This window comes from Tachypleus tridentatus, chromosome 2 (genome assembly GCF_004210375.1).
Source record: "Tachypleus tridentatus isolate NWPU-2018 chromosome 2, ASM421037v1, whole genome shotgun sequence".
In the NCBI taxonomy this organism is placed as follows: domain Eukaryota; kingdom Metazoa; phylum Arthropoda; class Merostomata; order Xiphosura; family Limulidae; genus Tachypleus; species Tachypleus tridentatus.
This window is the reverse complement of record NC_134826.1, coordinates 15,925,696-15,935,941: the sequence shown is the minus strand read 5'-3', so window position 1 is coordinate 15,935,941 and position 10,246 is coordinate 15,925,696.

Sequence of the window (10,246 nt, the reverse complement as noted above, 5' to 3'; positions counted from 1 at the left end):
ATCAGTGAATATTAAGAAACAGCAAAATGTTAATTATTAATATATATCTGGCATGACATGTGAGATAATTGTATATTTTTCCACGGATAAGTTAAGAGGAAAAAAAATTACACATATCACTGTAACAAATCGCGATTATTAGCTTTTCATTCATGTAACCTATTTTTACCTTTAATCTGTAGAAAATACCAACAGTTCCGAAAAAGAATTTTCCAACAAAAAAATCGACATTGTCAATGCAAAGCCGAACACAAGAAACAAAGCTAATGGTTTGAGTTTCCGTGGACGAACGAATCTTCAAACTCAGAAACCGGTAACATGGAAGAAAATGAAAAGAATGAATCGTTTATCGACATTCTTTAATAACATCCTTCGTGGTATGCATAGTAACAAAGTTCACCCTATTCGATATAAAGAAAATATCGCAATTGAAACGACTTCAGACACAGACAATGAATCTTGGATGAAGTTCGAAACAAAAGTTGATGGCGAGATTTTGAATAATGAAATAATGATTGAAGAAACTGATATATCAATATCTCCAAGAAAAATAAAAACTGACTCGTTTTTCAAGGTATTTTAGTAGCGTTACATTTAAACAACAAACGAATAGTAAACTAACTGGAGACAAAATAAAGCTCAGAAAACCACAGAGCAAAACTGTTTTGCCATCTCCAACATTTAATACAAAACTACAGCTAAACTGAATCACCATCAGTGAGACTGTGTTTCTATTGACAACCATCACTGAGACTGTGTTTCTAGTGACAACCATCAGTGAGACTGTGTTTCTAGTAATAAGAATCAGTGAGACTGTGCTTCTAGTGATAACAATCAGTAAGGCTGTGTTTCTAGAGATAACCATCAGTTAGACTGTTTTTCTAATGACAACAATCAATGAGACTGTGTTTCTAGTGAGAACAATCAGTGAGACTGTGTTTCTAGTGATAAAATCAGTGAGACTGTGTTTCTAGTGATAACCATCAGTGAGACTGTGTTTCTAGTGATAACCATCAGTGAACTGTGTTTCATCAGTGAGACTGTGTTTCTAGTGACAATCATCAGTGAGACTGTGTTTCTAGTGACAATCATCAATGAGACTGAGTTCTAGTGATAAGAATCAGTGAGACTGTGTTTCTAATTTCAACCATCAGTGAGACTGTGTTTCTAGCGATATTCATCAGTGAGACTGTGTTTCTAGTGATATTCATCAGTGAGACTGTGTTTCTAGTGATAACCATATGTGAGACTATGTTTCTAGTGATAACCATCAATGACACCGTGTTTCTTGTGACAATCATCAGTGAGACTGTGTTTCTAGTGATAACAACCAGTGAGACTGTGTTTCTAGTGATAACCATCAGTGAAACTGTATTTCTAGTGATAACCATCAGTGAGACTGTGTTTCTAGTGACAATCATCAGTGAGACTGTGTTTCTAGTGACAATCATCAGTAAGACGATGTTTCTATGGACAATGATAAGTGAGACTGTGTTTGTAATGACAACCTTCAGTTACCCTGTGTTTTTAGTGACAATCATCAGTGAGACTGTGTTTCTAGTGACAATCATCAGTGAGACTGTGTTTCTAGTGACAATCATCAGTGAGACTGTGTTTCTAATGACAACCATCAGTTACACTGTGTTTCTAGTGACAATCATCAGTGAGACTGCGTTTCTAGTGAAAACCATCAGTGAGACTGTGTTTCTAGAGTTAAGAATCAGTGAAACTGTATTTCTAGTGATAACCATCAGTAAGATTGTGTTTCTAGTGACAACCATCAGTGAGAAGATGTTTCTAGTGACAACCATCACTGAGACTGTGTTCTAGTGATAAGAATTAGTGAGACTGTGTTTCTAGTGATAAGAATCAGTGAGACTGTGTTTCTAGTGACAACCATCAGTGAGACTGTGTTTCTAGTGATAACCATCAGTGAGACTGTGTTTCTAGTGATAATCATCAGTGAGACTGTGTTTCTAGTGACAACCATCAGTGAGACTGTGTTTCTAGTGAGAACCATCAGTGAGACTGTGTTTCTAGTGACAACCATCAGTGAGACTGTGTTTTGTGATTACCATCAGTGAGACTGTGTTTCCTATTATCAATTTTCACATTCTTATTTGCAATTCTTTTCTTATTTTTCACAAGAAAATCTGAACAGATCAGTGAATATTAAGAAACAGCAAAATGTTAATTATTAATATATATGTGGCATAACATGTGAGATAATTGTATATTTTCCACGGATAAGTTAAGAGCAAAAACAATTACACATATCACTGTAACAAATCGCGATTATTAGCTTTTCATTCACGTAACCTATTTTTACCTTTAATCTGTAGAAAATACCAACAGTTCCAAAAAAAGAATTTTCCAACAAAAAAAATCGACATTGTCAATGCAAAGCCGAACACAAGAAACAAAGCTAGTGGTTTGAGTTTCCGTGGACGAACGAATCTTCAAACTCAGAAACCTGTAACATGAAAGAAAATGAAAAGAATGAATCGTTTATCGAATTTCTTTAATAACATCCTTCGTGGTATGCATAATAACGAAGTTCACCCTATTCGATATAAAGAAAATATCGCAATTGAAACGACTTCAGACACAGACAATGAATCTTGGATGAAGTTCTAGAAACAAAAGTTGATGGCGAGATTTTGAATAATGAAATAATGATTGAAGAAACTGATATATCAATATCTCCAAGAAAAATAAAAAGTATGACTCGTTTTTTAAGGTATTTTAGTAGCGTTACATTTAAACAACAAACGAATAGTAAACTAACTGGAGACAAAATAAAGCTCAGAAAACCACAGAGCAAAACTCTTTTGCCATCTCCAACATTTAATACAAAACTACAGCTAAACTGAATCACCATCAGTGAGACTGTGTTTTCTATTGACAACCATTAGTGAAACTGTGTTTCTAGTGACAACCATCAGTGAGACTGTGTTTCTAGTAATAAGAATCAGTGAGACTGTGTTTCTAGTGATAACAATCAGTGAGACTGTGTTTCTAGTGATAACCATCAGTGAGACTGTGTTTCTAGTGACAACAATCAGTGAGACTGTGTTTCTAGTGAGAACAATCAGTGAGACTGTGTTTCTAGTGATAAAACCAGTGAGACTGTGTTTCTAGTGATAACCATCAGTGAAACTGTATTTCTAGTGATAACCATCAGTGAGACTGTGTTTCTAGTGACAATCATCAGTGAGACTGTGTTTCTAGTGACAATCATCAATGAGACTGAGTTCTAGTGATAAGAATCAGTGAGACTGTGTTTCTAATTTCAACCATCAGTGAGACTGTGTTTCTAGCGATATTCATCAGTGAGACTGTGTTTCTAGTGATAATCATCAGTGAGACTGTGTTTCTAGTGATAACCATCAGTGAGACTGTGTTTCTAGTGATAACCATCAGTGAGACTGTGTTTCTAGTGACAATCATCAGTGAGACTGTGTTTCTAGTGATAACAACCAGTGAGACTGTGTTTCTAGTGATAACCATCAGTGAAACTGTATTTCTAGTGATAACCATCAGTGAGACTGTGTTTCTAGTGACAATCATCAGTGAGACTGTGTTTCTAGTGACAATCATCAGTGAGACGGTGTTTCTATGACAATGATCAGTGAGACTGTGTTTCTAGTGACAACCATCAGTGAGACTGTGTTTTTAGTGACAATCATCAGTGAGACTGTGTTTCTAGTGACAATCATCAGTGAGACTGTGTTTCTAGTGACAATCATCAGTGAGACTGTGTTTCTAATGACAACCATCAGTTACACTGTGTTTCTAGTGACAATCATCAGTGAGACTGCGTTTCTTGTGAAAACCATCAGTGAGACTGTGTTTCTAGTGATAAGAATCAGTGAGACTGTGTTTCTAGTGATAACCATCAGTAAGATTGTGTTTCTAGTGACAACCATCAGTGAGAAGATGTTTCTAGTGACAACCATCACTGAGACTGTGTTCTAGTGATAAGAATTAGTGAGACTGTGTTTCTAGTGATAAGAATCAGTGAGACTGTGTTTCTAATTTCAACCATCAGTGAGACTGTGTTTCTAGCGATATTTATCACTGAGACTGTGTTTCTAGTGATATTCATCAGTGAGACTGTGTTTCTAGTGACAACCATCAGTGAGACTGTGCTTCTAGTGAGAACCATCAGTGAGATTGTGTTTCTTGTGACAACCATCAGTGAGACGGTGATTTTGTGATTACCATAAGTGAGACTGTGTTTCCTATTATCAATTTTCACATTCTTATTTGCAATTCTTTTCTTATTTTTTCACAAGAAAATCTGAACAGATCAGTGAATATTAAGAAACAGCAAAATGTTAATTATTAATATATATGTGGCATAACATGTGAGATAATTGTATATTTTTCCACGGATAAGTTAAGAGCAAAAAACAATTACACATATCACTGTAACAAATCGCGATTATTAGCTTTTCATTCACGTAACCTATTTTTACCTTTAATCTGTAGAAAATACCAACAGTTCCAAAAAGAATTTTCCAACAAAAAAAATCGACATTGTCAATGCAAAGCCGAACACAAGAAACAAAGCTAGTGGTTTGAGTTTCCGTGGACGAACGAATCTTCAAACTCAGAAACCTGTAACATGAAAGAAAATGAAAAGAATGAATCGTTTATCGACATTCTTTAATAACATCCTTCGTGGTATGCATAATAACGAAGTTCACCCTATTCGATATAAAGAAAATATCGCAATTGAAACGACTTCAGACACAGACAATGAATCTTGGATGAAGTTCGAAACAAAAGTTGATGGCGAGATTTTGAATAATGAAATAATGATTGAAGAAACTGATATATCAATATCTCCAAGAAAAATAAAAAGTATGACTCGTTTTTTAAGGTATTTTAGTAGCGTTACATTTAAACAACAAACGAATAGTAAACTAACTGGAGACAAAATAAAGCTTAGAAAACCACAGAGCAAAACTGTTTTGCCATCTCCAACATTTAATACAAAACTACAGCTAAACTGAATCACCATCAGTGAGACTGTGTTTTCTATTGACAACCATTAGTGAAACTGTGTTACTAGTGATAACAATCAGTGAGACTGTGTTACTAGTGATAACAATCAGTGAGACTGTGTTTCTAGTGATAACAATCAGAGAGACTGTGTTTCTAGTGATAACAATCAGTGAGACTGTGTTTCTAGTGATAACAATCAGTGAGACTGTGTTTCTAGTGATAACAATCAGTGAGACTGTGTTTCTAGTGATAACCATCAGTGAGACTGTGTTTCTAGTGAGAACCATCAGTGAGATTGTGTTTCTTGTGACAACCATCAGTGAGACGGTGATTTTGTGATAACCATAAGTGAGACTGTGTTTCTAGTGATAACCATCAGTAAGATTGTGTTTCTAGTGACAATCATCAGTAAGACGTTGTTCCTATTGACAATCATCAGTGAGACGGTGTATCTAGTGACAATCATCAGTGAAACTGTGTTTCTAGTGACAATCATCAGTGAGACTGTGTTTCTAGTGACAATCATCAGTGAGACTGTGTTTCTAGTGACAACCATCAGTGAGACTGTGTTTCTAGTAATAACAATCAGTGAGACTGTGCTTCTAGTGATAACAATCAGTGAGACTGTGTTTCTAGTGATAACCATCAGTGAGACTGTTTTTCTAGTGACAACAATCAGTGAGACTGTGTTTCTAGTGAGAACAATCAGTGAGACTGTGTTTCTAGTGATAAAATCAGTGAGACTGTGTTTCTAGTGATAACCATCAGTGAAACTGTGTTTCTAGTGAAAACCATCAGTGAAACTGTGTTTTTAGTGACAATCATCAGTGAGACTGTGTTTCTAGTGACAATCATCAGTGAGACTGTGTTTCTAGTGACAATCATCAGTGAGATTGTGTTTCTAATGACAATCATTAGTTACACTGTGTTTCTAGTGACAATCATCAGTGAGACTGTGTTTCTAATGACAACCATCAGTGAGACTGTGTTTCTAGTGACAATCATCAGTGAGACTGTGTTTCTAATGACAACCATCAGTGAGACTGTGTTTCTAGTGACAATCATCAGTGAGACTGTGTTTCTAGTGAAAAGCATCAGTGAGACGGTGTTTCTAGTGACAACCATCACTGAGACTGTGTTTTTAGAGATAAAAATCAATGAAACTGTATTTCTAGTGATAACCATCAGTAAGATTGTGTTTCTAGTGACAACCATCAGTGAGACGGTGTTTCTAGTGACAACCATCACTGAGACTGTGTTTTTAGTGACAATCATCAGTGAGACTGTGTTTTTAGTGACAATCATCAGTGAGACTGTGTTTCTAGTGACAACCATCAGTGAGACTGTGTTTCTAGTAATAACAATCAGTGAGACTGTGCTTCTAGTGATAACAATCAGTGAGACTGTGTTTCTAGAGATAACCATCAGTTAGACTGTTTTTCTAAAGACAACAATCAATGAGACTGTGTTTCCAGTGAGAGCATTCAGTGAGACTGTGTTTCTAGTGATAAAAACCAGTGACACTGTGTTTCTAGTGATAACCATCAGTGAAACTGTGTTTCTAGTGATAACCATCAGTGAGACTGTGTTTCTAGTGACAATCATCAGTGAGACTGTGTTTCTAGTGACAATCATCAGTAAGACGGTGTTTCTATTGACAACCATCACTGAGACTGTGTATCTAGTGACAATCATCAGTGAGACTGTGTTTCTAGTAATAACAATCAGTGAGACTGTGCTTCTAGTGATAACAATCAGTGAGACTGTGTTTCTAGTGATAAGAATCAGTGAGACTGTGTTTCTAATTTCAACCATCAGTGAGACTGTGTTTCTAGCGATATTCATCAGTGAGACTGTGTTTCTAGTGATATTCATCAGTGAGACTGTGTTTCTATTGACAACCATCAGTGAGACTGTATTTCTAGTGACAATCATCAGTGAGACTGTTTTTCTAGTGACAATCATCAATGAGACTGTGTTCTAGTGATAAGAATTAGTGAGACTGTGTTTCTATTGACAATCATCAGTGAGACTGTGTTTCTAGTGACAATCATCAGTGAGACTGTGTTTCTAGTGACAATCATCAATGAGACTGTGTTCTAGTGATAAGAATCAGTGAGACTGTGTTTCTAGTGATAAGAATCAGTGAGACTGTGTTTCTAATTTCAACCATCAGTGAGACTGTGTTTCTAGCGATATTCATCAGTGAGACTGTGTTTCTAGTGATATTCATCAGTGAGACTGTGTTTCTAGTGACAACCATCAGTGAGACTGTGCTTCTAGTGAGAACCATCAGTGAGATTGTGTTTCTTGTGACAAACATCAGTGAGACGGTGATTTTGTGATTACCATAAGTGAGACTGTGTTTCCAATTATCAATTTTCACATTCTTATTTGCAATTCTTTTCTTATTTTTCACAAGAAAATCTGAACAGATCAGTGAATATTAAGAAACAGCAAAATGTTAATTATTAATATATATGTGGCATAACATGTGAGATAATTGTATATTTTTCCACGGATAAGTTAAGAGCAAAAAACAATTACACATATCACTGTAACAAATCGCGATTATTAGCTTTTCATTCATGTAACCTATTTTTACCTTTAATCTGTAGAAAATACCAACAGTTCCAAAAAGAATTTTCCAACAAAAAATCGACATTGTCAATGCAAAGCCGAACACAAGAAACAAAGCTAGTGGTTTGAGTTTCCGTGGACGAACGAATCTTCAAACTCAGAAACCTGTAACATGGAAGAAAATGAAAAGAATGAATCGTTTATCGACATTCTTTAATAACATCCTTCGTGGTATGCATAATAACGAAGTTCACCCTATTCGATATAAAGAAAATATCGCAATTGAAACGACTTCAGACACAGACAATGAATCTTGGATGAAGTTCGAAACAAAAGTTGATGGCGAGATTTTGAATAATGAAATAATGATTGAAGAAACTGATATATCAATATCTCCAAGAAAAATAAAAAGTATGACTCGTTTTTTAAGGTATTTTAGTAGCGTTACATTTAAACAACAAACGAATAGTAAACTAACTGGAGACAAAATAAAGCTCAGAAAACCACAGAGCAAAACTGTTTTGCCATCTCCAACATTTAATACAAAACTACAGCTAAACTGAATCACCATCAGTGAGACTGTGTTTTCTATTGACAACCATTAGTGAAACTGTGTTACTAGTGATAACAATCAGTGAGACTGTGTTTCTAGTGATAACCATCAGTTACACTGTGTTTCTAATGACAACCATCAGTTACACTGTGTTTCTAGTGAAAACCATCAGTGAGACGGTGTTTCTAGTGACAACCATCACTGAGACTGTGTTTCTAGAGATAACAATCAGTGAAACTGTATTTCTAGTGATAACCATCAGTAAGATTGTGTTTCTAGTGACAACCATCACTGAGACTGTGCTTCTAGAGATAACCATCAGTGAGACTGTTTCTAGTGACAATCATCAGTAAGACGGTGTTTCTATTGACAATCATCAGTGAGACGGTGTTTCTAGTGACAATCATCAGTGAGACTGTGTTTTTAGTGACAATCATCAGTGAGACTGTGTTTCTAATGACAACCATCACTGAGACTGTGTTTCTAGTGACAACCATCAGTGAGACTGTGTTTCTAGTGATAACAATCAGTGAGACTGTGTTTCTAGTGATAACAATCAGTGAGACTGTGTTTCTAGTGATAACCATCAGTGAGACTGTGTTTCTAATGACAACAATCAATGAGACTGTGTTTCTAGTGAGATTCAATCAGTGAGACTGTGTTTCTAGTGATAAAAACCAGTGAGACTGTGTTTCTAGTGATAACCATCAGTGAAACTGTATTTCTAGTGATAACCATCAGTGAGACTGTGTTTCTAGTGACAATCATCAGTGAGACTGTGTTTCTAGTGACAATCATCAGTGAGACTGTGTTTCTAGTGACAACCATCAGTGAGACTGTGTTTTAATGACAACCTACAGTGAGACTGTGTTTCTAGTGACAACCATCAGTGAGACTGTGTTTCTAGTGATAATCATCAGTGAGACTGTGTTTCTAGTGATAACCATCAGTGAGACTGTGTTTCTAGTGATAACAATCAGTGAGACTGTATTTCTAGTGATAACCATCAGTGAGACTGTGTTTCTAGTGAAAACCATCAATGAGACGGTGTTTCTAGTGACAACCATCAGTGAGACTGTGTTTCTAGTGACAAACCATCAGTGAGACTGTGTTTCTAGTGACAATCATCAGTGAGACTGTGTTTCTAGTGACAATCATCAGTGAGACTGTGTTTCTAGTGACAATCCATCAGTGAGACTGTGTTTCTAGTGACAATCATCAGTGAGACTGTTTTCTAGTGACAACCAACAGTGAGACTGTGTTTCTAGTGATAATCATCAGTGAGACTGTGTTTCTAGTGACAACATCAGTGAGACTGTGTTTCTAGTGACAACCATCAGTGAGACTGTGTTTCTAGTGACTAACCAATCAGTGAGACTGTGTTTCTAGTGATAACCATCAGTGAGACTGTGTTTCTAGTGACAACCATCAGTGAGACTGTGTTTCTAGTGACAACCATCAGTGAGACTGTGTTTCTAGTGACAATCATCAGTGAGACTGTGTTTTTAGTGACAATCATCAGTGAGACTGTGTTTCTAGTGACAACCATCAGTGAGACTGTGTTTCTAGTGATAACAATCAGTGAGACTGTGTTTCTAGTGATAACCATCAGTGAGACTGTGTTTCTAGTGATAACCATCAGTGAGACTGTGTTTCTAGTGACAACAATCAGTGAGACTGTGTTTCTAGTGAAGTAATCATCAAGTGAGACTGTGTTTCTAGTGATAAGAACCAGTGAGACTGTGTTTCTAGTGATAATCATCAGTGAGACTGTGTTTCTAGTGACAACCATCAGTGAGACTGTGTTTCTAGTGACAATCATCAGTGAGACTGTGTTTCTAGTGACAACCATCAGTGAGACTGTGTTTCTAGTGATAACCATCAGTGAGACTGTGTTTCTAGTGACAACAATCAGTGAGACTGTGTTTCTGAGTGATAAATAACCATCAGTGAGACTGTGTTTCTAGTGACAATCATCAGTGAGACTGTGTTTCTAAAAACAACCATCAGTGAGACTGTGTTTCTAGTGATAATCAATCAGTGAGACTGTGTTTCTAGTGATAACCATCAGTGAGACTGTGTTTCTAGTGACAACCATCA